Consider the following 27,892-nt stretch of genomic DNA (forward strand, 5'->3'; position numbering starts at 1 on the left):
TAATAGGAAAACTGCTTTCTGTTTCACAATTGTTGTGGAAATTCCAGTGCACAGTTACTGCATCTTTGATCATTGCATACTCCAGTGTCACTGGGTTTATCAAGCAGACTTACAAAGTTGAATCCATTTAGAATTTAACGCAATTCAAATGTTGTTAGTTTTGTTTTGATTATCTATAAACAAATCTTCAATCTACTCTTTAAAATACATTTTTCTTAATAAATAGCAGCTTATGGTCATCTAAGAACCACCTTACATTTCATTTCTGAATGTTATAAGATTGTCACAAGTTTTGAGGTTTATTCACAGATTTCCAGCTTTCATTTTGTATTGTGTAATGAGTTAATTCATCCCAAAGACCTCGTGGCATAGTCAATCCATTGCTTTTAACGCATTGAGATACATTTGTTTTTCTTCCCCGTGTTGCTGTCAAGTAAATGCTATTCTGTTCACCTAATAATACTTAACTCAAAAGCCAAATCCATTATTTTTACCCAACAAATTTCTCATTTCTCAAATACCCCAAAGTTCTCAATGATGCTTTTCCCTCTTTCTCCTTCAAATAATTTGCTGGATAATTATCTTCTCTGAGTATCTTAAAAGTGAGTGAAATTATATACATACATGTATGTTAGTTATGAGAAAATTCCAAATGTTTTTGTGTTTTTATTGAATTAACTCGTTCTAGGCATCAACTAAACGGTTACTAAATGGCCATAAGAGTCTGTGTCAGTAGGAATCTGGAAACCTGGGATCTCCTCCAACCGTACTAAGTGCTAACTGGAAGTAAGTACTTTAATCTCTTTGGTCCTTCATCCTTCATTTGTATATTAGATTGTTGAAGTATCTCTCACCAGTCCTTTTAACATTGAAACTGGTCATAATTAATTCAGTGGATCATAGCAAGTCTCTGGAGTGCCTCCTCATGGCTGAGTAATTGTGGGTAAACAATATTGGAACTCCCACTACCAATACTGCCCACAAACTTTGGGTTTGTGTCAAATAATCACCAGCCACCTTACATATAAATTTTATCTTGCTAAATTAAAAGAATAACAGCTTTTAATCATAGTACTCTGAGGTCTATTTATGACATTTATCATATTAATATGGGTGATTATAATTAGCATTTCTCCTCATAAGCATTTGAATTTCCTGAATTCCATCTCCTTTTTTACTAGTGTGGAAAAGGAGAGATCCATTTCATCCTCTGAAATGGAATAAGTTTAGAAATGTGGGAAGAAACTATGTTCCTTTGGCAAGATCCCCTGGGCTAAGATGCCACCTTCATTTTTCTTCATTGTTTAGAGTTAATTTGGTTTGGCTCTGTTTGCAGCCAGTGCAGTGTCATTTGAAATCCAGAAAACAAGAAAAAAATACCATCCTCGTAATTCAGTATATTTAGCCCTTGAACAATTCTAGACTTCTGAAGGTTTATTTATTTATTTCCATTTAGAACATAGTCATTGGGAAAAAAGAAAAAAAAATATATTTAGTTAGAGAATATTGAACATATGTCTGTAAAATCTTCCACATGATATTAAATATTATACCTACCTGACTAGGTCAGTTGGCTCAGAAATTTACAGCCGTCATGTTTTATCTTCTCATGTGGAATATTGAAAAATATGGAAAATCTACCAAGATGCCTAACCAGAAGAAATGATTCTATTTTTATAATGCTCTATTGAAGTTAACAATGTTTAAACACATAATTATTTTAGAATGGATTTTATAATAGATTTTATGGAGTACACGGAAAAGGAGATGGTATGATTAAAATTATGTTCTGCACAAAACTGTTTGGTATATGAAAAGAAAAGTTATTATAGTGGTGTTTCCACTAATGATCTGTTTGGTTTACTGCCATACAAGAATAAGAGTCTATTTTGGGCTTTTATTTCAGTTGCATTAAATTTCCATCAGAGTTAGATTTGTTTAAAATAAGTTTCTGGAATAATAAGCCTTTTTGAGAAAACAGTATTATTTAAATACATTTGGAAAGAGGCAAGATTAGGAAAACAGGAAAAGGTGGCAGCTTGAACATTTCCTGCCTTGCTGTCATTGTCCTAATTGCCACCAAACAACTTTATCTCTCCCATGCCTTACATGTTAAACTGAAGCATTGAAGCTGGTAGCAAGGCCTCAAGCTTAACTGGAATCCTAAAGGACAGAGTTGGTACAGTTTTTTTTTCCCCCACTAATCTTGGTATCACATTGGGACAAGGGGAGGGAAATTCAGGGTGAGGAAGTTTAGATGGATTCTGGAAAGCACCTGACCTGCAGGTATTCATGAATCCCATCCCCCACAAAGGGAAGGGCTGCATATTGGTTCACTGAGGACCTGCAGTTCCTCTGCATTGGAAGAGCTGTGGGAATGTGACCCTGGCATGTTGGATTTCTGTACCTGGGAAATATTAGAGTGACATGAGCTGACACCTTGACTGTTGCCTCTTCCAAGAACAGGAATAGAGCCTGCATACCTCTCTCCACATTGCTGCCCCCTCACTTCAGTATTTGAACTGAGCCTTAATGAGCAAGCAAGGGAAAATAATGTTGTTGTTAAGGGGCCCCAGCAGGTAGAGAGAAGGGAAAAAAAAAGGCAGTTTAATGAATTAATAATACTGCTCTAAATGGAAGGCATTGTAAGCAAAAGGAACAATTTTAATTTAACTTAAATGCAATTTTAATTTACACTAGCATTTAAAATCTGCACCTTGATCATTTTGATCTGATTTGAAGTCCATGGTCAATATTTTTTTTCAGTTATTGTCCTGCTTTATTATTTCTGTCCCCTTGTAATGCAAATTCAATTACATGAATGATAGACCATTAACTTTTTTATTTTATATATTTTCCCAGATATTTATTTCTTTATTGTCCTCTACTTCACTGGTCTTCTCTTCTGGCCACTATTCTGGTTTTAAATTCATTCACTAAATGTGTGACTTCCATTATGGTATTTTCAGATTTAGAATTTTCAAAGATTATCTATTCTTATAGATCTCAATTTTCTGATACAGATTTCTGTATTTCCCCCTCTCTTCTTTTGAACATATTAATCACAGTAATTTATTCTTTATTTTATTTTTTTTTAAGATTTTGTTTTTAATAATCTCAAAACCCAACATGGGACTTGAACTCACAACCCTGAGATCAAGTCACATGTTCTTCAAACTGAGCCATCCAGGTGTCCCTTAATCACAGTAATTTAAAAATGCTGCCCAAAACACTAGTATCTCTGTCATTTCTGGGTCTGTTTCTTTTGTCTGATTTTTTTTTCTCTTGAATTTCTGTTATTTCTGTCTAATCTCCTCACAATCCTAGAGATTATTTATTTAATGCCAGCATTGTATTTGAAAAAATTGTAGAGGATGGGAAAGATCCTATCTTCCTCTATAGTCTATTTTACTTTTGGATTACAGCTAGAAGCAAGAGCAAATTGGTGTGGGATTTTCAATCTTTATGAAGGTTAATCAATTGCCTCTTTTATTTTATTTAGGGCAATCCTAGGTTACACCTCTTTTCTGACCATAAGTATCAAGAAACTCCCTTTTACAATTAAAAGTGTTTGGATGAGACCAAGGGTCAGCAAACTTTTTCTGTGAATAATCAAATAGTAAATATTTTGGGCTTTTCATATGGTGTCTGTCATAACTAGTAGGTTTGCCACTGAGACACAAAAGCATACATAGAGAAAACATAAACAAATGAGTATGTGTTTGTTTCAACAAAACTTTATTTACAAAACAGATATTCTGCTGAATAACCTGTGGGTCTTATTGCTGATATCTAGTTTAGACTATAAATATATATTCCCTCAATTTAGGGGCGCCTGGGTGGCTCAGTCGGTTAAGTGTCCGACTTCTGCTCAGGTTATGATCTCTCAGTCCGTGAGTTCGAGCCCCGCATGGGGCTCTGTGCTGACAGCTCAGAGCCTGGAGCCTGCTTCAGATTCTGTGTCTCCCTCTCTCTGTCCCTCGCCTGCTCATGCTCTGTCTCTCTCTCTCTCTGTCTCAAAAATAAATTAAAAAAACATTAAAAAAAAGATTTAAATATATACCCCCTCAATTTCTTAGCCTTAGTCTCAGGACTTTAAGAAAAGAATAATACTTCAAGGAGAAAAGTGGTACAGAATGTTGGACTCACTTTTCTGCAGTTCCCTTTTCGACAGGGTCTTTCTCTTCTAATATTAGAGCACTTTGTACCTTGAATTGCAATTATTTGTCCCCCTGGCCCCATAGACCACCATAAGTTGTGAGCTTGTTTATACTTGTTTACTAAGTTTCCTACTGTTATTTTATTTTAATGTTTATTCACTTTTAAGAGACAGAGAGAGACAGAGCATGAATGGGGGAGGGACAGAGAGGGAGACACAGAATCCAAAGCAGGCTCCAGGCTCTGAGCTGTCAGCACAGAGCCTGATGCAGGGCTAGAACCCACTAACTGTGAGATCATGACCTGAACCAACATTGGCTGCTTAACTGACTGAGCCACCCAGACACCCCCCCCCCCAACCCCATTGTTATTAATCAGCAAAAACCTGGAAAGAAAAGTGGCATAAAAATATCTGGATCTTGTCAATACTTTTGTCTTCTCCTGAGATCACTGCCCTGTGAGATTCTGGCTTTTCTAAGTGTACTCTATTAAACTCTTGAAAGAACTGTTTTGGTATTTCTTATAGCTTTTTTACTTATTCTTGAAGGGACACATTAGTCTAATACAAGCTATTCTATCATAGTGGGAAGCAGAAACCCCCAAAGAGAATATTTTTTTAAAAAAAAAAGCAATTTGTAGCTTTTGAATAAACCAGCAAAATCTAGAAATGGAAAACTATGATAACAATGAAATGACATAAAAGTAAACATTGAATACATAGGTAGAATGAAAGTCAAGTATATCAAGTATTACACTATATACAAAAAACTACTCAATCTTACTCAATAATATAGAGTAAATCTGAATAATAGAATGACATGCCATGCTTTTGATACAAAGATTAATACAATGAAATTGTCAATTCTCTCTAAATTATACCATGTATTTAATGAGTTTCCAACTAAACCACAACATAGTTATTTTTTAGTTGAGTAAAATGATCTCAAATTCTTTTCAAAAAATAAATGCCTGAAAGAAGCCAGATAATTATAACAAAGAAAATGATTATAAAAGATTAACTTCATAAGATACTGAAATAATATAAAATCATCAGAACTAAAAAAAAATTGTTGGTAAAAGAATAGAAAATCAAAAAATGGCACAATGTGAAGAACAAATAGATTTCAATGTATATGTAATTGAAATTTTGTTTGCATTAGTGTGTTTTAATTTTGTGGAAACATACTAACATATTTAACAATATGTTGACCCAATTGGCATTCTATATAGGAGGGAATAAAGATTATATTTCATACTACTCACATATCTCATACTACTCACAAAAAGAAAATTTAGGTAAAACATAACACAAATGTAAAAATTAAAAATTTTATAGTAAAATGTGAGAGGTAAATAAATATCCTATTGGTTAGAAATAATTTTAACCATGTCAAAAATCCTAGGAGCTATGGAAAAATGTAGATTTGTTTAACTCTCTCTATATATTTTTCCAATATGTTACATCACAAAAGATACCATAAACAAAGCTAATATGCCTATTATTGATTAGGATTAGTATCTGTAACTGAGTTAACATCTATAACATAATGTGGTCACAAATTCTTGAAACAGGCAAATATACACGAAAAATGGCTTATTGATATTACATTACAACATAAGATGCATTCAGTGTGTTTTATCTCATTAGCAACACCTACCATGAACAGAAAAAAAAAAGAAAATGCTATAATATATTGCCTATGGAAATGTTAAGTTTTATAGCACTTAGAAATCTGTATGTCAAAATCCATTAAAATCAAAATGTATGCATTCAATATTTCTTCTGTGAACACACCCTATGGAAATATAGGCCTCACTTATATAGCTATAAGGATGTTTATTAATAACTGTGTTGTGGCAAAAGTGAAATAAGATGAATATTTGTCTATAAGAAAATAGTTGAGAAGCATCTGGGTTGTTCAGTTGGTTGAGCATTTAGCTTTTGGTTTCAGCTCAGGTCATTATCTTCCCGTTTGTGAATTCAAGCCCTGCTTTGGGCGGGCTCTATATTGATGTTGTAGGGCCTGCTTGGGATTCTCTTTCTCTCCCTCTCTTTGCCCCACCCCCACTCTCTATCTCTCGCTCTCTCAAAATAAGTAAATAAACTTAAAAAAATGGTTGATTAAAATATGGCATATCTAAAGTATAGAAACTATGAAATTATTAAAAAGAATGCTCACTCGTAAGTTTTTCCATCTCGATCTACTAAGTGAAAGCTGTAAGATGCAGAGAGGTAGGTGTAATATGATCACATTTTTATAAAACAAAGAAATTTTAAAAATACTTAAACCTCTACAGATAGTTTTATGTGATTTTATTAGCATGGAAAAACAATAGAGATGCCTATATATTAATTTCTTTGAGTGGAGATAAGGTAGGGGGATGAGTCCAGAAAAAAACATTCAACTTCTTCCTCCCTTATAGACAATGAAGAAATTTAACAATGAAGTCCATGTATCTAAGAGATTCGGGATACTAATGATAAAATTAAAACACTTGAAAGAATATGGATAAGAAATCTCTCAGCACACAGTGGGAGGCAAGTCCCTCTGGGACACTCAAAAGAGTATCATGAATGGTATCAGGCCTATCCCTTAACCACACTCATTATAACCAGTTCCTTAGAGCCTTGCTTCTCAAAGTGCAGTCTATGAATTAGCAGCATCAGTGTTAGCTAGGAACTTGTTGGAGAGGCAGATATCTGGCACAACCCATAATTATTGAATCAGAATCTTCATTTTTTCCAAGCCCCCCCAGATGATTGATATGTACATTAACATTTGGAGGAGCACAATGACTTAATGGATGATTGTGGACTAAAGTCAGTACTCATAGTCTATCTTTTTAATTTAAGTATATATAAGTGTGCATAGAAATATATATAAGTATGCACAGAAAAATATAACAAGTTCTGATTTTGAAAATCTTTATAATTGACAAAGTACATCTTAGGGAAAAACAGTAAATAAATCCAATAATAACTCTGTGACAGATTTTGGTTGGGGGGGCACAATAATTGTTATAATAGACAACATAGCATTTAGCATTGTGCTAAGCTACTAGAACCTCAATTCTCTCAACTACAAAATGGAATTTTAATAAATAGAACCTGTTTCATTGGACTATCATCATAACCAAAAATGTGTGCAAAAAGAATTTGAATACTTAACAACTATATAAATATATAAGCAGTGGTGTTTTCATTTGGGTTTTATTAAATGCATCAAATGCACTTATATCTTTTACTTTTGTTTTTTACTTCACTGTTTTTCAAACTGGAATTTTCCAGAGGGTTATGGAAGCATTTTAGTCAGTCGAGAAAACCAAAGGCATACAATATTACATACCTATGCATTGGCACATATTTACAGATTCATAAACTTGGAAACTCTGTCTCCTTCCTATGTTTTATGACTTGTGTTAATGTAATATTGCTTTAAATTTTTTTAATCTTTATTATTTATAAGTGTATGAATATTAAATTATATGCTATTGGAAGCTGGATTATTTCAACAGAAATAATACATCTGGAAGACAAAGTGATTTAATATGTGATTGTGCATCAATAAAAAATAAAACATCACATTTCAAAATATAAAATATCTTCAGTAATTTCAGAAAGCACCTCTATGTAAAGTCCTTACTTTTGTTAAGCTGCGTGTGGCTAAAATCACACTATAAATTGAGAGTTTAGGGTTTTTTTTAACGGTTACTTACTTATTTTGAGAGAGAGAACAAAAGTGAGCGAGCAGGGGAGGGGCAGAGAGAGAGGGAGACAGAGAATCCCAAGCAGGCTCTGGGCTGTCAGCGCAGAGCCCGATGCAGGGTCGAACTCACTAACCGTGAGATCATGACCTGGGCTGAGATTAAGAGTCCAAGCTCAACAGACTGAGCCACCCAGGTACCCCAGGAATTTAGTTTTTAAAGAATAGGAACAAATAATTTTTAAGTGAAAAGTATTTTGTGGAGAAAATAATTCAATTTTCTCTCTACATTTTTGTCTGACATTAGATTTTAATGTGTTTTAAATGTGTCTTTGCACTTTTCTTTTTCTTTCTGAAGACTTATGTTTCTGCCACAGTTAACTGTGCAGAAATTTAAGAACTTTATCAGAAAATAACTACAAAAATGAATGCTTGAAAAGCTGGGCCATGTTTCTTCTTTGGAGCCAAGCCAGGATTTGTTAACACTAAGGAAATGAGACAATATTTCTGTTGTTCACACATAACCACATTTACCACAAGCAGTAAAGTAAAGCTTCACATTGGCAGTAATGGAATTTGGCCTGGCATTTTCAGCCCCAATGCTCTCAGCTGCATGGTACAGCCCCAAAAGAAATGAGCAGCTATTGTTGTCTCTTGCCAAGATCAGAATTTTTGAACTGTAACCAGGAAGAAGTATTTTCCTCATTTATATGCACACTGATAATTAGGCTCAAGGATATGAAGTGCACAGAATGGAAATTGAGATTATGTTTTTTAATGTGAACTTGTTTGATACCAGCTTCTACTCTTCTGACAGATGGATTCTTTTTGGCAGATGATTATGCAAACTGTTCCTTTCGTGCCCGTCTACATGAAGTGTATTCTATAAACACATTGAAGCATCATGCTCCTCTGAGTCCTCAGTGCTTGGGAATATATTAACACCATGATGATTTGGATGGCAGGATTCAAAAGTATCTGAGAGTAAAAGCTAAAGGAATACTAGTGTGATTGCTTTGGTACTATCAAGGGACCTGGTAGATAATAATGTGCTTCCCTAGAAATTTTACATGGGGCATTTTCATGTCAAAGGAAGAGAAATGAACTCACAGATGATAGAGGAAAATCCAAACAATCAAATCATAAATAGTTTTTAGTAAGTGTTTTTAACAGATACCAAAACACTAACACATTTGGAAGGCAGTGCTCAGGCAAATTTAAATACCTATCAAGCACTCATAGGGTTGTCCTGTCTCTCATGATCTAATTATCAAGGTCATATTTCCTCATGATTTAACGGTCTTGTAATGATTGCTCTAATATTTAAGTGACAAAGAGACCTTTCTCTTCATATTTCTGCAATCAAGAATGTAAGACCTGAATCAGTGTTTTTGCAACCCAAATTTTAGTGGATGTTTTCTTGAGGAGGTAACACACACACACACACACACACACACACACACATTTACATACACACATACATAAACACACAAATTCATATTTTAAGAGAGAAAACAGATTGCTGCAACGAGTCATGGGTAACTTGGGCAGTATAGTTGTGCTACATTATATATTCAGTTGGGTCAATGGGATGCTAACTCAAGATCTGGTCTGCTGCCGTATATAAAATCCTGAATGTTAGTCTCCTTAAGGGCATTATAAGAACTTTAATATTTCTTTGTTATTAACTGACATTTTACGGGATTTTGTAGAGGACAAAGGGGAAGCATGTGAAGATGAAAGATTTTCTAATGTCCCTTCAGTAAGGATTTGCTAAAGACATGTAGGACACTGAAGGGAAGTAAAGAGAGTAAAGGGCTATGTCCTCTGAATTCCACAAGCATGATTTACAGTCTGAAAGTTAGATTTTTTTTTCCTTGAAATAGAATATAACCTTTTATCTTCCACTAATGAAAGCCATGCATCACAAAGATGACACATGATTATAGATGTGTCTGAGCAAGTGTGATGGTGACAGCAACAATGCTTTAAATTAGGTGGAAAAGAGTGAAAGTGTGTGTGTGCATAAAACGATTGTCTAACTCAAAATGTGTGAGACCAGCTTTCGTAAAAAACAAACAGAGAGGCAGCCAATCCATGAGAGATACTCAAAGCACATGTATAGCCACATATTGGACACCTTCTTGTGATTGAATTAGGGATTTGATGTTGTTTCCAACTTATCACTACACATTTAAGCAGACCAATTCAAAACTGGTTTGTAATGAACTAAACTGACTGATTACAGCTATCTGGACATTTGGATTGTAAGTATAAAGTATCACTATGACTGACCAATTATTGAAATCTGATTCAGTTGGAATCTAGTTTCTTAATCTGGTGGCTCAATGTTTGAGAAACAATTGGAATAGCATTTGGAGATATAGAAGATGAACCTATAAGCCTCTAGTATTCTCTACATCTATTACCATATAATCAGATCCTCTTTGACACTGATGAAGCCAGTAGAATGGAATTAGTAATTAATGTATTCAATAAATGTTGAATGTTAAGAACATGTATATTGAGGTATTGCTTTAGGTAAAAGAGATACAGCAAAGAACAAGGTAAAAATTTCCTTATTTTATGTAACTTATATTCTAATTTAGGTGGGAGTAGATATAAATAGATAGTAAACACTTAAACAAATGATGAAAGAACAATGTGTTGGGATTGAGAGCATAAAAATGCCTAAGACTGGGAATGCATTTGAATGAGTACTTAATGCTGAACAGAAACTAATCCTGCAAAGATTTGTGGGAAGAGAATTCTACATGGAGGGAACAGAAACACGATTCTGAGAATACTCTTGGGGTTCCAGTTATCTATTACTATGTAATACATAATGCAAAAACTTAGTAGCTTGAAATGTGAACTTTATTTTGCTCATGACTTCATGGATGAATATACAATGGATTCTGTAGTGTGTATATCTCTGCTCTATGTTCTATCAGCTATGGTGACTCAATAGGGCTGGAAGATCTACTCACATATCTGATAAATATGTGCCAGCTGATTGCTATGAGCTTAACTGGGGCTCTTGGCTTGGCGCCTCACTCTTCCTCATGTGGATCTCTCCAAGGCTTTGCTTCAGCTTCCTCCCAGTAACATCTAAGAGTTAGTGTTCCAAGAGACAGAAAATGGAAGTTTCCAGTCTTTAAATGTTTCTGTTTCATTTCTGCCATACTTCAAAGTAGTCACAGAGCCCACAGATGCAAGGAAAGTGGGTAGAGACTACAACTGTTAATAAGCAGAGTGTAAAGAACTTAGCCTTCTGTCTAAAAATTATTTATGTTACTCCCACATGAAAAACACACTCACTTCCTCCACAAACTCCAACTTTCCTTCCCAATATAGCATCAGGTTCAAGATCAGGATCCAAGATTTCATAAACTAAATCAGGTTTAGGTGTTGACGAGGCTCCCCACGTGGAATAACGAGTTGGTGCTGACTGCTGGCTGGGAACTCAGCCATGCTAGTCCTCTCCATGAGGCAGCTTTGGCTTTCTCATAGCATGGTGGCTGACTTCCAAGAGTCAGTGTTCCAAGAAACATGAAGTGGGAGCTGCCAGTCTCTACAGGCCTGGAGCCAGAAGCAGGCATAGCAAAGCTTCTAATATATTCTATTAGTCAAAACAGTCACACTTGATGGGAGGAGCGTCAAGGAATTTGTGGCTTTCTTTAATTTGCACATCTGGTGCTTTCAAAGGGCAGAAAGATGAATACTTCAACAATATCCCATATTGTTTTTTTGTGTGCTTCTAATTTAAAATCAAATCCTTTTAAGAACTCAGAAAATATGGCTAGTGCTCTAAATGGCATCTATGAATACACACTAAATAGAAAACTCTGAAAGATATAAAATCACTTTAAGACTATGATGAATTCATATGAGTGTCAACCAAACTAATAGGCACAGAGGTCTTGCTTTAGAGTTCCAAAAGGGAAGGGAAAGTGCATTAACCCCAAGTAGTCAGGAGCAGGAGGGGCAACAGAGCAAATAGGAGCTCAGAACTTAACTGAGAGGTGAAATTGGAATCAGCTTAAAAGTCCATTGGATGGACGGTGGACAGTAGGTTACAAATTGATCAAAAATTACAAGTTGCAGATCAGATTCAATTGCAGTGTAACAGGAAGTGAAAACAAGGGAAAGAGGAAAGTAAGAGACCTCTTGTTTGTTGTCATAAGCAGGTACCAGCTTCCTAATACTGCTTCCTAGTTCCACTATGAATGTTTAGTGAGATCTGTTTTAAAGTTATAGAACAGAAAGAAGCAAGGAATTATTTTCTAACTTTGGACATGAAAGTAGGTAATTATATATTGCTTGCAATAAAACATTCAAATACATGTGGAAAAGGTGGATTCCCAACCTCCAGAATATGTACCTGTAGTTTTTGGTATCTAATGGAGAACCTATCTGTTATTTTGGTGAATACTCTTTACACTTTGCTGTGGGATCTTCTAACGATTATTTTCTTGCACACAGGAGTATAAGATTGAAAGGAAGAAACATAAACACCAATCACAGTGAATAGAACAGTTTAGTTTTGGAAATGGGTATGGCCACAATCATTATAATTTGTTTCCTTTGCAACTGCAGGAATGGATCTACTTGGATCTAATGCCTACTCATCCTTCAACACAACTGCTTTCTTCTTTCCTTTTAAAAACTTTCGTTTGATGTTTCCCCATTTCTTCTAATATGAGTTTCTATGTTCCTTTAGTCACACTCTGTCTAATATTACATGCTTCATACTATACTTAAGTATTATACTTAATTGTTTTCTCCTACCACTGTGAAAATGTGGATACCGTAACTGTTTCTTACTGTCATAGATCCGCTCTGACCAATATGGTAGCCATTAAACACAACTGGCTATGATTTAGATTTAAATATAAAGTATTTAAAATGACATTAAATTAAAATTTGATTCCTTAGCTCTACCAGCCACATTTCTGGGGCACAATAGCCAGGTTTGGATAGTGGCTACCATGTTGGAAGGCATAGATATAGAAATGCGTATATTCATAACAATTCTATTGGACAGTATTGCTCAAGGTTTTTAATAATTTTTATGGAATAAAAGAAAGATGTCTATGACTCAAAATTATTATAGTTATTTGGCCTCATATAGAAAATTCTGAAAATAAACACATCATACATATATATTAAACTTCAGTTTTCTTGGCATGACATTAGTAGCTATTCGTGAAATATAAATTGAAACTTGGTCATGCTGAATAGACACATTTTAAACGGGGTAGCTGGGTGGCTCAGTCAGTTGAACATCTGATTTTGGCTCAGGTCATGATCTCACAGCTTGTGGGTTTGAGCTCAGTGTCAGGCTCTGTGCTGACAGCCCAGAGCCTGGAGTCTGCTTCAGATTCTGTGTCTCCTCTCTCTCTGACCCTTCCCAGCTTGTGTTTTGTTTTGTTTTGTTTCTTTGTTTGTTTGTTTGCTCTCTCTCTCAAAAATTAATAAACTTAGAAAAAAACATTTTAATTCACAGAAATAGTTAATGACCATATAGAACTATAAATTCTACTTATTCTGAAAAATACTTGGACAGCCTGGCTTGGTTAGTAACTGAGATAAAATCTTGAACTCCTTAATGGCCCACATTAAGGATCTATACTGAAGAAATTGATGTAAGAAGATGGATCTGTATAAATCATCATGCCAAACGTGAGTTTAAGTCACACTTAAAGGTACCTGGATGTTGAAAAAAGTAATAAGACACCATCTCCTTCTTCCAGGAGTAATGCTTCCCTATATCCTACATAGTAAAGTGCAAACATTTTATATTGATAATATTCAGATACTTCACAGTCTTTCCCTAACTCATACTACCCCTTTTATGGATAAACTCTCAAGTTTCCAAATTCTCTAAGCCAGTCAAACTGGTTACCTGCTCTCCTCCCAGCTAGAATAATTTGTTCCTCTCTCTACAACCCTTTGCCCATAAACTACTCTTTCCTTTCCAACTCTACTTTACCCTAATACAGTACTCTACTTTCCAACACAGGATGCCTTCCTTTCTTCCCTTTACCCATAAAAAACCCTTAAGGAGGTGGGTCAGTTCAAGTGCTTCCTCACCAGATCCTTTCGAGAGTTGAATGTGAAGATGACTTAAGTTCCTCCACCATAAAATTCATAAATGCATTTTCAATGGGAAGCCCTCCCAATAATTAAATTTTAACATTTGGCAGCTATAACATTCCTTGGCAGGTAGCTATACAATAGGGTAGATGCTGTTGTAAATGATATTAAGCCGAATGTGAAATGGAAACTAGAGCTTCCTCCTAAGATAGATTTATCCCTTTGTCTTTCTTATCCTATATCTAGAGTCTTCATTTTATTAACAGTTTTCAGAACTAAACAAAATTTTTTCAACTCCCAGCTCTAACCCCGTTTTTTGATGGGCATGGGGAGAAGTGTAGAAAATTACAGCATTAAAAGAGTTTGCTTTCATTTTTCAAAAAGGGGTGCCACCATTTATAACACAGTGTCTCATAACTCCTATTTGAGTTTCCAGATTTTGTAATAATAAAAAAAAAAACCTCTGTGTATTACTTTATCAATGTGATTTTTATGATGCTGGATAACTATAATTCAAATGGAAAATAAACAGCAATATACGCACACACACAAAAGAAGGTACCTGGCTGTTTATTTAAATCTACCATAACAATTACCCTAAGATACAAAATGCTTTAAAATAGCAATTAGGGACAATGCTATAATGAAGACTGTGCTCAGAGTTACAAATATTCTTTTCAGACGCAAAGAAATCTGTCATATTAAACAGACAGATAAGAATCAGCAAATAAGGTGAAAGAATTTACTAATGGTCTCATCTTTAGTTATTTGGAAAATTACAGAAATGATCTCATAGCTTGTTCTCTTCATTAACTCACATAAATAAGACAGTAATGATAAAACAGTTGAAGGAATTTGCCCATTAGTCCTCACTGGGACCTGTGCTCCTGCTTAGTGACTGTCTAGATCTATACATTTTGCTTATTCAGCTGGAAAAACATACCAGAATCTGAATTCTAAATGAAGAGTGGAGAGAAAATCCCTATCCTTTGGAAAATATGAGAGAAAGAAAATTAAATATTGACTAAAGTGGAGAATTTCTAATTGGATGGGAAAAGTTAATTTATGTGGAATAGAAAATGAGACCATATCTCAAAATGGTCTCAGATACATGAGCATTTACTAGTCATATTTTTCCATTGTGTATTGCCATGGATTTCATGGTAAATCTTCATAGCTGTTCCTGTGTTGCATGCTTCCTTATCTCCACTATTTTTCTATCAATAGACTAAAGAGAGCATACTCCTGGTTAAATATATACAAATCAACTGTCTCTAATTGTAATAATTATGCAAGCAGAGTTTATTGCTTTTGCTTTCATTTGACTGAAATTCATGTATACAAAACTTTATTTTACATTATATGTACTGAATCCTTATTGTCTTTTACTTTCACATTTCATAACTTGCCTTCTTAGCCAGTATTCTTTCATATATACCCCTATCGACTTTACGCCCTCCCCCTTGAGCTACAAAGTAGTCTTTAGACATATTGATAGCTTTTTACCCCTTGCTAAATTGATCTGATTAAAAAAATATATATATTTTATTAATATTTATTAATTTATTAATTTTATTTATTAATTTATTAATATATATATATATGTTTATTTGTTATTGAGAGACAGAGAGACACAGCGTGAGCAGGAGAGGGGCACAGAGAAGAGGAGACACAGAATCCGAAGCAGGCTCCAGGCTCCACGCTGTCAGCACAGCGTCCCACGGGGGCTGGAACTCACAAACCTCAAGATCATGGCCTGAGACAAACCCGGATGCTTAACCAGCTGAGCCACCCAGACGCCCCTAAATTGATCTTTTTTTTTTTTTTTAATCCGTGCATGAGGCGCCTGGGTGACTCAGTCGGTTAAGCACCCAACTTCAGCTCAGGTCATGATCTCACAGTCCTTGGGTTTGAGCCCCATGTGGGACTCTGTGCTGACCGCTCAGAGCCTGGAGCCTGCTTCCGACTCTGTGTCTCCCTCTCTTTCTGCTCCTCCCCTGCTTATGGTCGCTCTCTCTCTCTGTCTCAAAAATAAATTTAAAAAACCGTTTTAAAAAATCCATGCATTGTAGCTTATCCTGATATAAAATCCAAGTCCTATCACTTGGGAAAAACAATACGCATAATGAGAATAAAGTCCGGAGCTTTGTTTTCTGTTCTTTGTAGCAAGATTATTGTATAGTAAAACTTTATATGTTAAAAATTTTAATCTGTCTAAGCATTATTTTTTTTTTTAATTTTTTTTTCAACGTTTTTTATTTATTTTTGGGACAGAGAGAGACAGAGCATGAACGGGGGAGGGGCAGAGAGAGAGGGAGACACAGAATCGGAAACAGGCTCCAGGCTCTGAGCCATCAGCCCAGAGCCCGACGCGGGGCTCGAACTCACGGACCGCGAGATCGTGACCTGGCTGAAGTCGGACGCTTAACCGACTGCGCCACCCAGGCGCCCCAATGTCTAAGCATTATTAAGATATTTAATTTGTTCATTACTTTTACTCAATTTACATGATTACTTGTATATTATACTCTATTATTAGTTCCAGAATTTTGGAATTCAACCTGATTTGGTTCCTTCCTACTTACTGCTCTAGTCAAAATCAGATTCTGCATTTATCATAGATGTCATAAAAAATTTAATTTTTTTTAGCCATCAAATCTGATTTTGAAAATAGACGGAATGACTCTACCATAAAACTTTCTTGGCTATAACAATTAGATTTCTTCTATATTCTGGCCTCATCAAAAAATTTTCAAGGTCATTTTCTATTACAGCAAATTTGGAAGCACAGGTAATTGGACATTTGGATGGTAAACAGTTACTTTCAGAAATATAGGAGAGCTTTTTAGTGGAAAAGGATACTATGAAGTTGTCAATGTTGAGGAGAATAGAGTACCTCTTTGAATCTGCTTTCAAACTGTGGTTTCACTTATCTTTCTGAAACAAAATATGAGCATAGCACTAATCCAATTAAATCCAATTGGACTAATCCAATTAAAAATGTCCATGGATTCCTACCACTCCTAGAGCATAAACTTCAAATTCTACAGCATGCCTTGTAAATTTAAAAGATATTCTTAAATTATTTCTCCAATCCTATCTCCCTCTATTCTCTGACTTCCCTATGCTGGTCATTCCGTAATAAACAACTGGTAGTTCTCCAAGACACCATATTCTTTTTTTTCTTTTCTTTTTTTTTTTTTTTTAAGTTTATTTATTTTGAGAGAGCGCTAGCCAGCAGTGGGGAAGGGCAAAGAGCAAGAGAGTATCCCAAGCAGGCTTTGCGCTGTCACTGTGAGACCAATGCAGGGCTCCACCTCACAAACTGTGAGATCATGACCTGACATACAATCAAAAGTCAGATGCTCAACCAACTGAGCCACCCAAGTGCCCCAATACTCTTTCATTTTAGGCCTTTGCGCATGTACCTTTCCCACTACCTAACAACTTGTCCTCCAATTCACTCTCCCATCCTCAGATATGTACCTAACTTCTGATCTTTTGATTGATCTCAAATATCTGCTCAGTCATATTCTCCCCTCAGTGAGCCACTGTCTGACTACCCTCTCCTATATACACAACGAAGTAACTACAGTTGCCCCATCATGGACCTGGAATGGATAGAGAGGAAGTAAAAAGGTAATTTTTCATCAAAATATGAAATGAAAATCTATCATTGTTGCATCTGAGTAATATATGATTCCTGCCAAATAATTTGATCATGGGATATCTATGGGATATATATTTTTAAAATATCCTCAAATATTTCATGTTTTCTGTTAGAGAAACTGCTGTCACATCATATTTGTGATAGATACAGAGATGGACTGCCAAAATCTCCTTCAAATAAGAACTTGTTGTCAGGCTTCAGGGAGTATGGTCAGCACATGGTCTCCATTTATGAGCTACTTCAAGATATGCCTTAGCTGCAGAAAGTCATCTTGCCTGAAATCGTATCTTTTCCCGGGGCAGCCTGTATGGTGACTGATTGGGGTATAATATAAAGTCCCAGCTACTTATGCAGATAACTGCCCAAGAAAAGGAGGATAACCAACTTAGGAGACAAAGTACAAGGAGAGTAAAGGCATGTGAATGGACCTATGAGAATGGATACAATGTGAGTAGATCTTTGTATTACATGTTTATGACCACAAGAAAGCATCTACCACAGAAGAGACTTTGAGCATTCATGCGGACAAAATGGACCAGGTGACATCAGTTTGTGTCTATCACCTGATATCTCAGCACAATGAACATTTAAATAACTGCTAAGGTGGTGTGAAACAAACTGCACCCACTCCACTAAATTTGATCTACCAGGCATCAACATCAGATACCAATGCTGAGTTCTCCATAGAGACCATTTCTTGAGGGACAAACTGGGCACTAGGTGTCAACTACCTTGTTCCCCATACATCCTGGAAGGGCCTGTGGTTCATCAGAAGAGTAGTCACATATTCTAAATACAGGTTTGCCTTTCTTGCCCTCATAATCTCAGTCAGCACTATTATTCAGTGGCTCACAGAGTGTTTTAATGACTGGCACTGGAACCCATATAATGATATGTCAGATTAGGTAACGCATGTTATACAAAGGAAAGCAGACATGAGTCCTTTATATCCATATCACCCAAGCTTCTAACATGATAGAGAATTGAAAAGGTTTACTGATATTCCAGCTTAAGGGGAAGCCTGGAGGCAATGTACTTCAGTGACAGGATTTCCTATATCTGGATGCAATATATGCCTGGAATTAAAGACTTTTATATGGCTCTGCACTAGCAGTAGGAAGAATACATGGCCTCAGGAACTGGGAATGAAAGTAGGAATGGCCCCTTACCCTCACTTCCAGTAATTTACTGAATGTTTTTATGATGGAGTATGGTACATATGGAGATGTGCAGCCCACATCCCCCATAAATTAAACACACTGGGAGTACCTTCAGAGATAGTTTCTGTATGTTAGATCCTCAGGGGCTGCTTGGCTACAGAAAGCACAGTGGCCCAAGGTTATATACTTTCTTATGTAGCCTGCATCTGGTACTAAAGGACAAAGGCTTGGTTGTATCACTTGTAGACAGGACACTTTGATGTCAATACTTGCTTTAAAACTTTCTACTAAGTTGACCAAGACTTTGATAGTCCTGCGTTGTATAGTTCAACTTTCTCTACTGCCCAATCCTATTACCTACTCACCCTTCATTTCACAGATATTGGTTCCTAATAAATATATTGCACCTCAACCTCTGTGCTAGCATCTGCATTTCGAGAACCCAACTTATGACAAGATTATAGTAGCTTTTTTACTTTTTGTAGAAGAGGTGCAGTTATGAAGCTGGAGTTGTGTCTTCTTTACCATTTTATCTACAGACACTATCACACAATGGGCATTTAATATGTTTCAGTAAATACTGAAAAAATGAAAAAAATTAAAATGTGTATTAAAGTTAGGAAACATGTACATTCTAAAGGATGATGCTTAAATTAGAATTCTAAGAAAATAATATTATATGGGTTCAAATAGCAAATAACTTTTAAAATGACAAGATAACATATTACATAATGTACTTTGTGTGTAGATGTGAGTTACTCCATAATTTTGAGTCCATAAATGTAATTGGATAAACAATAGATCTCTCTAAAATGTCATGATGCCTTAGTGATAATTCTGCTGTTTTCTTTAAGATCATATATATCTATAAGTAATTAGGGGAAGGAAATGTCTAAAATTAACCCACAAATGGAAAAGTATATGAGGAAGTCATTTTAAAGTTCTTCAAGTTCTTGTTTTCTTGTTTTGTTAAGTTTTCTTGTTTTGAAAAATTTAACTTTTGGGTGCATTATATAGCAAAGAAAACACATCTTCTGTCATTGTCAACAAACATGAATTTTTGTATCAGAATTGAATTTGTTTTTAATGTGATTCTGTAAGGTATAGCTTCATATAGGAAAATTTCTCCATAGTAGGGAAAGGCAGGTACTGTGATACTTTGATAATTATGATAAATTTCTGATAAGGCTAGTGGTTCATAGTTCCCCCAATACAATGTCTTGAAAATATTTTTTTATGAACAAGTGCAATGAATATCCATCATTGAAATATCCTGCTGTGTTTAAAAAATAGAAGAGGGTCTCATTTGATTTCATGAGTGAACAGTTAAATTTTCATATATTAGAATTTTGTGTAATATTGTAATAAAAGTTTTTGTTTTGGAATAAAATCTCATTAAATTAAAAGTGTTATAATTAATAATTAATATTCCAATGTATTACCTAATATATCATATATTAGATATAATATAATATAATAATAATAACTGAGTAAATTTATATTTGATCATTTAATTAAATGTGCTTGCATAAGACAGATTTTTAAATTATACTATAATATCAAAATGCTAATATGAAAAAAAATTACCTAAAAAGCAGCATAATTAATGGATACATCTGGTCAAAATTATGAGAAAGGACAATTATCTTAATTCATTATAGCCTTTATAGAATAAAATAAAATGTTTCTTTAAAGCATATATGTGTTCACATTAGGGGGATATTTTGTAGAAGACATAATTTTTACTCTAAGAACATTATAGTTTGGCATGGTGATTTCACAGTACCGTAGAAGGGCCATGTTTGGAGTCAAAAATACTAGAGATCAGGTCTTGGTTCAGACAAGACAAGATTTTGGGCAAGTTGCATTTTTCTGAAGCTCAGAGTATTTACCTCCAAAAATCCAGATAAAATTACTTTTCAGGATGTATTTCTTCTCAGCCTCTTTTATAGGCTTTTCTGTGTTGACATGTAATCGAAAAAAAAGAGTTTATTCCTTAAATGTCTACTCTTGGTCCATATTTTTCTTTATCTTAACATTTGTGCTACCTGATACCATCCCTTGATATCAAACTGGGCCCTTGGGCACTCTAAGTGATAGAAATTGACAAGAGGTCAGACAGGAGTTTCAGGCAAGGCTTTAATGGGATTTAATGCTGGAGTAGGAGGGAGGAAGCACAAAGGAAACAGTTCTTTGAATGACTTCCCAAGGCGAGAGAGGTCAGGGAGAGTTTTTTAAAGAAAGTGAGGCTGATGTCTAAGCATGTAGATGTGGGGGTTTATTAGCACTTGTGCACTTAAAAGTCATACTTCTTCAAGTGTCACATGTCTCATTAGAATGTTAAATCTCCACCCCTGAGCATGATTTTTAGTATTATAATGAGAGAAAAAGTCCTGAAAATTCAGTACTGGGGTCCAACTGGGTGCAGACTGGTTTGGTCTGGTCTTTGCCAGTCTTTGTAGTAAGCATCCTTCTTTCAGTAAGCATCCTTCATGATTCCTGTAAGATAACCCAACTCAAGAAACAGAGCCTTAGCATTATTTTTTTTTTTTCTTTTTGTTAGAGAGGCAACCAAAGGGCACCAGATTTTGCAGTCAGGGTTGAGAGGATCTGAGTTCAGGCCCTCCTCTGTCTCACATTGATAAAGTGTTTCTTTTCCTCCTATTTACTGATAAATCCCAAGGTTAAGTTACCAGGCTGGAAGTCTTCTCTGAGTTGGAAACTTCTTTCCCGCTGGACGTATTCACTTGGTTGATCCCACAGGCACCTAACAGTGAATCTGCATAATTCACTTCCTCATCTCTGCTACACTTCACTCCCCCAATTTTTCTCCATACTAGCAACACCTTCATCATCACTTTACCAGGAAAATCTCTCCAAATCAAATTTTATCCTTGACAGCTTTGGTACCCTGAATTCCTCCTTTTAGCGTTCTTATCCAACTTGCTTTCATGGAAGGTGCAAATGCCTTCCATCAGTATAGTCACCCATCTAAACCAGACATCAGACCATCACACTCCAGGTTAAAACTTCCAAAATATCTTGCTTTCCAAAATATCCTTATTATCACTTAGTTTGGCATGTAAGACCTTGTATGAGCTGCCTCCTACCTTATATCAAAAGCTCTAGACATTTCTTCCTCTCTCTTCTGCAATCTGATAACATAAAGTTTACAGAATTATTTTGTTTTCACAGACCATACCGTTTTGTACCTGTAGATGTACCTGTGCTTTTTCTTTTACTTGGGATATCTTTTTAAAGATTCTTTGACTAACCCTTTGGGATTCATCAAAGCATCCCCTCATTCATAAGGCTTTCTTGAATCACTGTGTTCAACTTAGCTCTCCTCTTTTTAGCACCTGTTACATTTTAATGAAATTATTCACTTACATACCTACTCTCACCAACACCCTCCACACATGGTTATGGTGTTTGAAGAGCAGTGATCGGTCTCTTTTATTTTATGTTCCCTCAGCATCTAACAAACTTCCCAACAGTAATTGGTAGCACTAGGCTGCTCAGTGATTGGTAGCCCTGAGACTCTAAGAAATAATAGAATGAAAAGTGGCTGGGTTGTGGGGCTTTATTTAACACTTTCTCCATTAATTTCTCTCAGAAATCACCCCAATAAATATATCAACCAGGTAAAAACTGTTGTTTACCACACAATAGTAGATTATAGATAAATCCCTTAATCTTCAACTTCCAATCAGAATGTTATCCACTCATTTTGGATAGAGAAATTGTGGAGATATCACTGAATATTGATTATGTTAATTAAAATAAAACCAAAAGCTTTTGTAGCTTTTAAAAAAATTATCCACCTTCACTGCAATTAATATATTAAATGAGATTTGCCATTATTTCCAATCACAAATTATGTCCAATTAAAAATTTTTGAAGGCAAGGAAGCGACACTATAAAAATAGTAAGAATTTTTCCACTCACAAAACTTACCTATTTTAAAACAACTTATATCTGAAGATATTTTCTTTTTATTATTTACATAATGCTCCACCGCCATCAAAATGCTCTATCATTTACATATAACATAGTAAGATCAAAGTGGAAAAAAAAGTACAGTTTAACAGCCTTACAACTCTGAACTTAAATTATTTTCTGCCAACCTTGCCATTTATTTACATTTTTGTGCAATTAAACTTTATTCTAGGATAATATTAATAAACATCTGTAGCTATTTTTTAAAGTCCATTTATTTATTTTAAGAGAGAAATAGAGAATGAATAGGGGAGGGGCAGAGAGAGAAGATAACAGAGTATCCAAAGAGGGCTCTGTGCTGACATCAGAGAGCCTGATGCAGGTCTCAAACTCACAAACTGTGAGATCATGACCTGAGCTGAAGTCAGACTCTTAGCCCACTGAGACACCCAGGGGCCCCTCTGTTGCTATTTTTAAAATAAAATGCTTATAAGGGGCGTCTGGATGGCTCAGTCGGTTGAGCGTCTGACTTCGGCTCAGGTCATGATCTCGTGGTCCGTGAGTTCAGACCCCGCGTCGGGCTCTGTGCTGACAGCTCAGAGCCTGGAGCCTGCTTCAGATTCTGTGTCTCCCTCTCTCTCTGCCCCTCCCCTGCTCACACTCTCTCTGTCAAAAATAAATAAACATTATTTTTTTAAAAATAAAATGCTTATATTCATAATACTTGGATCAAAACCTATTTTGGTTCAATATGGTAGGGCATAAATAAGAAGAAAAATAGCCTCTAGTATTTTGTTGTTGTTGCTTTTTTGTGTCTCATCAAAGAAAACTTTTTAAGGCCTCAATTTTTTCTAATAGGTTATTTACTCTGCTAAATAAAAGTACCTTTACAATGTCTGCTCCAGTTTTTAAAATAGCTCTAAATGGACTCACAAGTTCCACTGAGCACATATTCACCTATTGTTAGGGAGATACCTATTAGGGAGAAGGACAAAGCTCAACCAAAGATGTGAATCATGCACCTCAAGACTCCAATTAGAATATGTCAAATGGAATTGCCAAATCAATTACTCAAAAAAGGAACAGAATCATTTTAACAGCAGGAAAGAATAAAAGAGGAAGTAATTATTATGGTCCTATAGTACTTACCTTGATTATAAGGAACAATTTGTTAGCTGCTATGAGACAATGTGCCTTGTTTACCTCACTCTTAATGGGAACATGTTAATATATCTGAATTGTTGCCAAAGAATCCAGTCATCATCATACTGAAACAAATGACCATTTACTGACATTAATGATTCTATTAAAGGCATAATTATTTGATTTCAACAAACAAATCATTAGAGTTGATCACAAAAATCGTGCTCAAAGTGCCTATCATATAGATAATTTGATCACTTCTTATTGAAAATATTAGTTCCTAATTAAACTTTTGATATAGCATTCATCAATAGTTACACTTTTGAAAATGCAGGCTTATATTATAAATGAGGATGGGAGCATTTGTCAAAAGAAACAAGACATTATATTATATACCATGGAAATATTTCAAACTTAGTTCATTTCTGAAAGATGAAAATGTGTAATTTAACAGGTCAACCTTTAGATGTATGAACAAGATTTCCATAATCCATCATCCAAAATAAATATATTATTTAGGAACTTTGTAAAGACAGACAAGCTAAAATCATGTTTTATAAATGTAAGGATTTACACTAACATGTTAATTTCTCATGAATGCAAAATGCTATTATTTATTTATTTATTTATTTATTTATAAATGCTTACTTATTTTGAGAAAGAGAGGGAGGATGGGTGAGGGACAGAGAGACAGATGGAGAAAGAGAATCCCTAGTAGGCTCTGCACTCTCAGCACAGAGCCCAATGTGGGGTTCCATCTCGCAAACCATGAGATCATGACCTGAGCTGAAATCAAGAGTCTGATGCTTCACCAACTGAGCCACTTAAATACCCCAAAATGCTTTTTAGAGATGTACGTGAATTGTTGCTTTTTATTTAGGACCACCAAAGTGGCTTCATAGTTTCAAGCTGTGCTTCCAAGGTTTGCTTCAGTTTCTATTAAAATCATCTGGCCAGTTAAGTAAAATTGACGGGAATCTGTGTAAACCATATTGAAGAAGGAGGAAAGAAAGTTACTGAGCAGTATATACAAGATCATCCTATGTGCAGGGTTGTGGTAAACATATATACATACATGATCTGAATTAAAGGGTTTTTAGTTTTATATTACACATGTCATGTTACACATTTTTCAGTTTTATGTTATACTTGTCCACAGCGTTTGAATTTTTTAAGAGAATCAACCTAAATTATGCCTGAAATTAGGAGAAAAATATATTAAAAAAAAAGAAACTCTGTATATATGTAAATACTAAAATTCTCTACTTCTCAGTGAGCTTCTGATACCTTCTCTAAAATTTACTCTTTACATATCCTTACTTCTTTGCTTCATATTTTTCTCCTTAGAGCTATATACTACCTGAAATATCTACACCTAAAATGCTTTTTTATCATGTTTATTTTCTAGCTTCTCATTAAGAATATAACTCCAAGAAGGTAGAGATTTTTACCTGTTTGTTCACTCTTGAATCTTCAGTGCCAAAACACAAGCATATAATGGTGGGTGCTTAATGAAGGAAAATGTATAGTTTATTCATTAATTTATTCAAAATGTGTGCATATGCATACTAGTGTGCATATATATTATATATTAATGTGTATATATAGTAATACATAGTTATATGTTATATATATAGTAATACATAGCTATATATACTATATATAATACATAGGTATATAATCTCTCTATATATGTAATATATGTAATATATGTGTAATATAAATGTAATATCTATGTTACACACACACACACACACACACACAGAGTCATGGTCTCCAACTTTTGTCTGGGCCCCTAACTGCCTTTTTAAGAAAGGGAAAAGGATATCTAAAACCCAGAAACAACCAAACCTCATGGAGAATGCTATCTATTTATGTAAATAACTGCTATTTTTAGGACTCATGACAGAGTTGAAAGAGTGCTCTATGAGAACATTTGAAAAGTAATCTTTGAAATAACACAAGAACAAATGAGGCATTTGATATATTTATGATTGTAGGCATAATTGTTGCTGCCGAGTATGCATATATCTGAGTTTTCAAATTTCATTTTATTTCTATTACAGCCTTTGAAAATAAAGCAATTTTCCATGATACACTATTTGCATCCTGCTGAGAACAAGTGTGTATTGAGAATAAAAACATGCCAAACATAAGGAAAGTTGCCCTTTGTCTGAATCTTGAGCCTTTTGAAATTAAACTATGAAATTAATTGATTCACAAATATTACTATGTGCCAACAGAATTAAAAGATCGTGATTAATTTCTTGAAGTCAGAATCACATGCTGACCTTTATATATGTATATGAAGAGGATGCTACCTGCTGTCCTTCCTTTCTAGAGCATATAATTTAAATAGTTTAATGAAAACTTATTAAAAACCAACTGTTGGGGCGCCTGGATGGCTCAGTCGGTTGAGTGTCTGACTGGCTCAGGTCATGATCTTGCAGTTCGTAAGTTCAAGCCCCACGTTGGGCTCTGTTGACAGCTGGAGCCTGGAGCCTGCTTTAGATTCTGTGTCTCCCTCTCTCTCTGCCCTTTCCCCGCTCATGCTCTGTCTCTCTCTGTCTCTTAAAAATGAATAAATGTGGGGGGTCGCTGGGTGGCTTGGTCGGTTGAGGGTCCGACTTTGGCTCAGGTCATGATCTCATGGTCCGTGAGTTCGAGCCCCGCCTCGGGCTCTGTGCTGACAGCTCAGAGCCTGGAGCCTGTTTCTGATTCTGTGTCTCCCTCTCTCTCTGCCCCTCCCCTGTTCATGCTCTGTCTCTCTCTGTCTCAAAAATAAATTTAAAAAAATGAATAAATGTGGAAAAAAAATTAAAAACCAACTGTATGCACCCTTATGTTTACTGCAACATTATTTACAGTAGCCAAGTTGCAGAAGCAACCTAAGTGTCCATCAGGAGACCAAGGGATACAAAAGGTGTAGTGTACCTACACACACACACACACACACACACACACACACACACAGGAAGATTACACAACCACAAAAGGGATGAGATTTTTGCCATTTGCAAAAACATGGATGGATGTAGAGGGTATTATGTTAAGTGAAATAAGGCAGACTGAGAAAGGTAAGTGCGATATGATTTCACTCATATGTGGAATGTAAAACACAAAACAAGTAAACAAACAAATGAATAAAAAGTAGAATCAGACCTATAAATACAGAGAATAAACTTACAGTTGGCTAGAAAGAAAAGGATGGTGGATGGGTAAAAAGGATTAAGGGGACTGGGAGATACAAGATTCCATTTATGGAATGAATAAGTCACAGGAATAAAGGGCACAGCATAGGGATATGGTCAGTGATATTGTAAGAGCATCGTATGATGACAGATGGTAGCTACACTTGTGTTGGTAATAGCATAACATATAAAGAATTTGAAAGATTATGTTGTACACCAGAAACCAATGTGTGCCATTAGTTTTGTGTCAACTATACTCAAAACACAACAAAAAACAGTTTTAAAAGACCCAAATGAAAGATCCTATTAGATGGTAGTTAAATAATACCAATTAAACAACTAAATAATATCTGAGCAGAAAGAAAGAAGAACCAACTATATTGAGAGATATCGTGGTAAATCCTTGGGAGGAATACACAGATGAATGCCATATGATCTCTTCCCAATAATATCACCACCACCATCCAAACAACTGACATTTATTGAGCACCTCCCGTACACCATTCCCTATGTGAGGCATGTTATTTTTACACATGATAACAATTGTTTGAAATACAGTAAAACCTTGGATTGTGAGTAACTTGTTCTGCGAGTGTTCTGCAAGATGAGCAAACATTTCTAATAAATTTTAACTTGATAAGCAAAGTCTTGCAATATTAGTAGTATGTGACACTGAATGTCACATGATCACACTGAGCCAATGGTTATCTCCCTTTCTCACTGCAGGATTGTGGGTGATCATCTCCCATGCTCAGAGGCTTGGTCTCAGCCCATGGTGTTCGGCAGAAATCAATAATTTTTCAGAATGTTAGGTGCCCACAACTGGCA

At 35.3% G+C, this 27,892-nt stretch overlaps 1 long non-coding RNA gene across 1 annotated transcript in view; it reads left to right on the forward strand.

Annotated features, from left to right (window-relative positions):
• Positions 1 to 26,268, forward strand: part of LOC131509938 (uncharacterized) — a 106,676-nt gene extending 80,408 nt beyond the window's left edge. The window contains exons 2-4 of the long non-coding RNA XR_009260798.1: positions 689 to 786; positions 25,282 to 25,373; positions 25,940 to 26,268. This is a non-coding gene — a long non-coding RNA (uncharacterized LOC131509938). The remainder of the gene's footprint in view (positions 1 to 688; positions 787 to 25,281; positions 25,374 to 25,939) is intronic.
• Positions 26,269 to 27,892: the final 1,624 nt, after the last annotated feature.

The sequence above is a fragment of the Neofelis nebulosa genome, chromosome 1 (assembly GCF_028018385.1).
Source record: "Neofelis nebulosa isolate mNeoNeb1 chromosome 1, mNeoNeb1.pri, whole genome shotgun sequence".
NCBI lineage: Eukaryota > Metazoa > Chordata > Mammalia > Carnivora > Felidae > Neofelis > Neofelis nebulosa.